Here is a 6,929-nt window from a genome sequence, read left to right as displayed (position 1 = left end):
TACAACAGATGACTTGGAGGAGAAATATGGCACTGAAAACTATGTAAAAGAGAGAGAATTGGAATCATGTAGGAAAAATATGTAATTTCGGTGCAGCAAAGTTCGGGCAGAAAATGTATGTTAGCACTCAGTTTTGACATTATTTCCGCATTGTGGAAACAATAGGGCTTTATGTCATACCCTACACTATTCTCAAAAGATCTTATTGTTTAGATCAGCAGCAGCAGCACAGCTTTGGGCATGGAGGCTGTAGGGTGGAGCACAGAGTTCCTGTTGCGCTGGGCTTCTGAACAGCGGTTACTTTGTGTGTTGCCATATAGTGCAGTGTACTACACCGTATTTTGGGCATGTTCTATAGTAATATCTTGGCCCGTAATATCCATGTGCAGCATGTATCAGACACCGGCTGAATGATCTCAGATATGTGGGTTTGTTTTACTGTACTTCCTGTGACGGAAAGAGAAGTCTCAAATGTGACATCACAGTAGGCTTGGGCTGCACTCACTGCAGCATCCTTTGCCCCTTCTGGGACACGACGTCGCAGTGGCAGCACTGTGGTTACTTACTATTTTCTTGCATTGCCATCTTCTCATGATTTCCAGGATCAATGATGAGAGAAACTGTGGGAGAGGTGAGTACAGTGCTGGCTCTCTGTTTCTCTCTATTCCGCTGCATCTTCTAAGTGTGAAACAAAAAGTTGTCAATGAGTGGCACTAGTACTGCCCCACAGCTTCTAGCACCACCCTCAAGCAAATCATCATCAGGGTTGCCCTGCAGTTACTTAGTTTCTTGCATTGCACTCATCTCAAGATGTCATGGATCCATGATGATAGAATCTGTGGGAGAGGCGAGTGCAGCGCCAGCACTCTGCTCCTATCTCCACTGCATCTTGTAACTGTGAAATATTATCAGGGCGCTGATAGAAGCAGTGAGTGACACCAGCAAGTGATTGACAGTTCTGTCATCTATAAACGCACGCAGTGAGAGGAGTTGATGGGAAAAAGCCGATCGGGGACCAGCCTGTCCGACTAGTTTCTCATGCTGCTCCGTCTCTGGGAGATTTTAAAGTATGCTTTTCTCTAAAACGCTGTAGGGTTTCAGAGTCAAACATTAAGGGATTAAAGGGAACCTGTCACCCCCCCCCCCCCCAGGCATTTTTAACTAAAAGAGCCACCTTGTGCAGCACGAATGCTGCATTCTGTCAAGGTGGCTCTTTTAGTTTGGGTCCCTGCAAACGCTGAAATAATCGTTTTTATAATGTGCCCCTCATACCTGAAGTTTGTCAGGGGGGCATGTCTTTTCCCCCAGCCTCCCAGCCGTCACTCAGGGCCTCCGTGCACCGCCTCCATTTCCTTCCTGAACGTCCCCAGCGCCTGCACTGTAAGTTTTTTTGGGGGGGCATGCACAGTTTGCGCTGCCCTTCGACTCCCATCACATGATGGGAACTTACAGCGCAGGCGCCGGGGACGTCCAGGAAGGAAATGGAGGCATGGAGGCAGCGCACGGAGGCCCTGAGTGACGGCTGGGAGGCGTTTGTGTCAGGGTAGAAAAGACATGCCCCCCTGACAAACTTCAGGTATGAGGGGCACATTATAAAAACGATTATTTCAGCATTGGCAGGGACCCGAACTAAAAGAGCCACCTTGACAGAATGCAGCATTAGTGCTGCGCAAGGTGGCTCTTTTAGTTAAAAACGCCTGGGGGGGTGTAAGTTCGAAGGGCAGAGCAAACTGCGCATGCCCAAAAAAAACTTACAGCGCAGGCGCCAGGGCCGCAGCAGAACACACGGGCGACTTCTGGGTGTTCACTTTCTCAAAGTGGTCGCTGTTGCGGCTGCTGCACCGGCCGCGGAAGGTCGTCTGGCAAGCGAGGGACGCACTGCGGTGGTCACTGACAAGGCGGTAAATCCGGAAGCCCCCGTGTGAGACGTTAATGAAGGCAGAGGAGGCGGAGCCCAGCGCGCAGATTATTGAGTGATGGCTGGGAGGCGTTTCTGTCAGAGGGAAAAGACATGCCCCTAGGTCTATTTCAAGGTATCATGGACAAATTATAAAAGCGATTATTTCAGCAGTTGCAGAGACCCGAACTAAAAGAGCCACATAGGGAAAAGTGTAGGGTGTTGTGTAATAAAGCAAATTACAAAAGTGATTAGGGTGAAGGATAGATAGTTAGAAAGAACATTTTAGGTTTCTGACCACTTCTTCATCTGCACCATTATTGCATCAACATATGGCACAACCAAGCATTACGGCAATAATTTTTGGGGAAATGAAAGCAGTGCCATCGATGATAACATAAACTGTGGCATTGATTTATTATTAGATTGATTTTTTTGTAGTTGATTAACTTTTATTGTCTTGTGGTATTCGCTTTTTGTTCCAAATTCTTCAAAATAGTGCACGTGGTTCATGAACTTGGTGCAAAATCAACAATGCTCTTTACTTTAGTCTATAACCATTTTTCGCAACTTTTAAGTGCTAAAAGACATCAGTCTTTTAAAATGTCGTGTGTTAGTCTTCATCTACGCTAAAATAAGACCTCTGCCAGACCCTTTACTCCAGGTAAGGACTGGAGTGAGATACGGGGAGAAAAAATGCAAGAATTGAAGAAGGAGTCGTATTTCATGAATTTGTCTAAACCATCTGGGTCAGCAAAGATGTCAAAGAAAGAAAAAATAAAAAAATGAAAAAAGAAAGAAAAGATATAAAAAATAAGGCACAAATAGTAAAGTAAGTAATAAAGAGTAAATTACTCCAGAAAAAAAAGAATAAACAACAATGGTGAATGATATGTAAAAGTCATGTGGCTGCCAAGTGAGGGAGCGGGAAATGGGGTTGGTCACAGAAATCAGACCCCGGGGTTCAAACATTGATGACATAATCAAATAATCTGCTGAAAAAGGTCTCTCTTGAGACAATCCCTTTAAGGGCCACATGTCACATGGCTAATCAGTGGTATGACTTGGGTTCACCCCCATGTGGATGTACAATAGATCTAGTGTAGGCATGTTCAGGGGCTATATCTATTAATATATGGGTGCACACGTCAGTGCAGGACTCTTATAAGAAGAACTCTTCCTGGTTCTAAGGCAAACATGTCAAACTCTAGCCTGTGGGCCAAATCTGTCCAGCAGGTTGGTTTATTTGGCCCCCGACACCAGAACCATGACCCTTATGTGGGGCCATTATTCTGTATGGAGGACTATGTGGGCCATTATTCTGTATGAAGGACTATGTGGGGCCATTATTCTGTATGGAGGACTATGTGAGGTCCATTATTCTGTATGGAGGACTATGTGAGGTCCATTATTCTGTATGGAGGACTATGTGGGGCCATTATTCTGTATGGAATACCATGTGGTGCTCATAATACTTTATAGAGGACTATGTGGGGCCCATTATTCTGTATGGAGAACTATGTGGGGCCATTATTCTGTATGGAGGACTTTGTGGGGCCATTATTCTTTATAGAGGACTATGTGGTGCCCATAATACTGTATGGAGGACTATGTGGGGCCATTATTCTGTATGAATGACAATGTGGGGCCATTATTCTGTATGGAGGACTATGTGGTGCCCATTATTTTGTATGAAGGACTATGTGGGGCCCATTATTCTGTATGGAGGACTATGTAGGGCCATTACTTTTTATGAACTATTATGTGTGGCCATTATTCTGCATGGAGGACTATGTGGTGCCCATAATACTGTATGGAGGACTATGTGAGGCCCATTATTCTATATGAAGGACTTTGTGGGGCCCATTATACTGTATGAAGGACTATCTGGGGCCCATTATACTGTATACTGGTTGGCCCGTGACTTTGTCCAAGTTTTTCATTTTTGACCTCTGTGTGTTTGAGTGTGACATCCCTGTTCTAAGAAATGACGGAAGTAATTTAGTATTGCTAGCTACTTCCCCTTTAATTTCCATATCTATAGTCCAAAAAGAAACCTACTTATTAACAGTTCCCCTTTAAACAGATTTTCTGCAGCATTCATAGCGTGCACATAAAAGCGGTACACAAGCGTCCACAGATCTGAGACTGCAGAAATAATGCAGCATTTGTTCCCAGGTCTGTAAAAGGGGTTAAGGATTGGATGCAGCAGCCTGCCATTCACTACATGATTGTTGGTTCCGGACCTGGTGAGGTTGAGCTCACTGATCTGTCACACAGTCCCTCCATGCCATAGGAAAGTGCTGACGCTTGTTTTCTTGCTCCGGCGTCAGCTGGTGCTGGGCTCCTTTGTGTTTGCGCTGCAGCCTGTGGCTCTATTCTTCATCACCATGAGATCACAGGCTTGTGTTTCCCTTTTCATAAGCACCAATTGTAGAAAGCAACAAAAACTTCCCAAGACCAAGACTTTGCAGCATGCCACATACATTGGAGAAATAGGACGAGTGCCAGCACCCTGTACGGTGGTCACTGCAGTCCCCATGTCACTACACCACCGACTTAAAATCAACTATCACTTGACAAAAACATTGAATGTTTTCTTACCTGGTATAAAAGCCGCTGTTCTCCTGAATCCGTCGATGTTTTTCTTTTGTTCCTGCGCCTCTCCATCCCTGAGATATGACTTTATCTTCCCTGTATAAAAATCTACTCGTTTTAGCCAAGTGGGCCATACAGAAGAGTTGATGACCACACCCACTTGGCTAGAGAGACTAGATTTACATATGGGGAAGAGGTGCCCATATCTCAGGAACAGAGAGGAGCAGGAGCGAAAGAAAAACAACGCCGGATTCGGGAGAACAGGGGCATTTACTCCATGTAAACCCCCCCCCCCACATATTTATGGTCCCCTTTAAAGCCGTAGTTTGTCTCTTTGAGGCACTGTAAATGCTTCTACTTCCATAATACATCTTCGTAAGGATCATAGCATGATTTTTTCTAAAAAAAATAGTAATTTGCCTTCATGTAAAATTGGAGACATTTGGAGGTATAGTATGGACCAACAGAATTCCATAGGGGTGTTATTAAAGATTAATTAAAAAAAAGGCTTCACGCACAGAAATATATATACACTCATGGAGTCCGATGGAGGAAGTGGTGCATAGAGGCTGTATGGCTATATACACACACATGGTGAAAATTGTTGGTACCCCTCGTTTAATGACAGAAAAACCCACAATGGTCACAGAAATAACTTGAATCTGACAAAAGTAATAATAAATAAAAGATCTATGAAAATGAACAAATTAAAGTCAGACATTGCTTTTCAACCATGCTTCCACTGAATTAAAAAAAATAAATAAATAAAACTCATGAAATAGGACTGGACAGAAATGATGGTACCCCTGAAAAGCCACAAAGCTTCTGGGAGAATGTGCTCTGGACAGATGAGACAAAAAATGGCAAGGCACATCAGCTCCATGTTCACAGATGGAAAAATGAAGCATACCAAGAAAAGAACACTGTCCCTACTGTGAAACATGGAGGAGGCTCTGTTATGTTCTGGGGCTGCTTTGCTGCATCTGGCACAGGGTGTCTAGAATCTGTGCAGGGTACAATGAAATCTCAAGACTTTTAAGGGATTCTAGAGAGAAATGTGCTGCCCAGTGTCCGAAAGCTTGGTCTCAGTAGCAGGTCATGGGCCTTGTGCAGCGCCCCAGAGTCCTGGTCGTTGCAGTATTGTCGCTCTTCCACCAGGGGGAGTGATGGTACGTCTGATGGCACTAAAGGAGTTCACCTGACCAGGTATCACAGTCACACACTACACTTCACACTCCGGCCACCAGGGGGAGCAAAGGGTTCTATGTATTAGGCCACTCCTCACACTCGGATAAAACTGGGGGTTGGATAGGAAGTTAGTGAGAAAGCTGTCTCGGTGAGACCCAGGAAAGACCTGTCAGCCAGACAGGGGGAGAAGGAGGAACATCTGAGCTGCAGACAGAGGTCCCTGTCAGGGGTGGGATCCTGGCAGATACTGAGCGAGAGATAGAACCATGGAATATATGGCAACGTATTGAGTAGTCTTATATGAACTATGTTACAGACCGCACCATAAAGGCATCCCGCGTCTTTGGTTACTCTCCATATCTCATATATTTAGGTATTGTGAACCTGCACTAACCTCCCCAACACCAGAGAAACAAGGGTGCTACCCCCAAAACATAACTATCTGTCCTACGAGGGTGGACATTGGGTTCGGCCTCAACAAACTATGATTTTTGGGGGAATGTTGAAGGTAACGCCAAGATGGAATGTTGAAGGCAACGCCAAGATGGAATGTTGAAGGCAATGCCAAGATGGATTGTTGAAGGTAACGCCAGGATGGAATGTTGAAGGTAACGCCAAGATGGAATGTTGAAGGCAATGCCAAGATGGAATATTGAAGGTAACGCCAAGATGGAATGTTGAAGGTAACACCAAGATGGAATGTTGAAGGCAACGCCAAGATGGAATGTTGAAGGTAACGCCAAGATGGAATGTTGAAGGTAACTCCAAGATTGACTAATCTATAGACTAAAATTGGCCGTACACATGAAATAAATGTATTTCGCAACACATACAGTGGGGATCATAAGTATTGCCAATGTGTGTTCAGATCTTTAGAGCTTGACAAGTGAGATACATTGGGAAAAATAAATATTTGATACACTGCTGATTTTGCAAGTTTTACCACCTACAAAGAACAGAGAGGACTGTAATTTTTATTGTAGGTACACTTCAACTATTAGGCCGGAGTCACACTAGAGAGGAATACGGACGAGTGTCATGCGAGAAAAAATAGCATAGCACTCGGACCAATGTTAATCTATGGCGTAGCTCCTATCATCGTTTTTTTTCTCGGCCGTATTATGCGTGTGAGTGAAATCACAGCAACAGATACCAAGAGAAATGAGGGCCCTGCTCGCAAGCTTACAATCTATGAGGAAAAGGGGAGACACGAGAGATGGATGGTAACAATTGCTTTCGTTGTTCG

The 6,929-nt window shown here is 44.5% G+C and overlaps 1 long non-coding RNA gene across 1 annotated transcript; it reads left to right on the top strand.

Moving 5' to 3' along the window:
• The first annotated feature begins 432 nt into the window (after nucleotides 1–432).
• LOC143810185 (uncharacterized) lies at nucleotides 433–6,445 on the top strand. The gene is made up of 2 exons (XR_013222691.1): nucleotides 433–631; nucleotides 6,057–6,445. It is a non-coding gene; the product is annotated as an uncharacterized LOC143810185 (long non-coding RNA).
• The last annotated feature ends 484 nt before the right edge of the window (nucleotides 6,446–6,929 follow it).

The sequence above is a fragment of the Ranitomeya variabilis genome, chromosome 2 (genome assembly GCF_051348905.1).
Source record: "Ranitomeya variabilis isolate aRanVar5 chromosome 2, aRanVar5.hap1, whole genome shotgun sequence".
NCBI classification, from domain to species: domain Eukaryota; kingdom Metazoa; phylum Chordata; class Amphibia; order Anura; family Dendrobatidae; genus Ranitomeya; species Ranitomeya variabilis.
The sequence above is the reverse complement of the archived record's forward strand: the minus strand, read 5'-3'. Positions and strand labels throughout refer to the sequence as shown.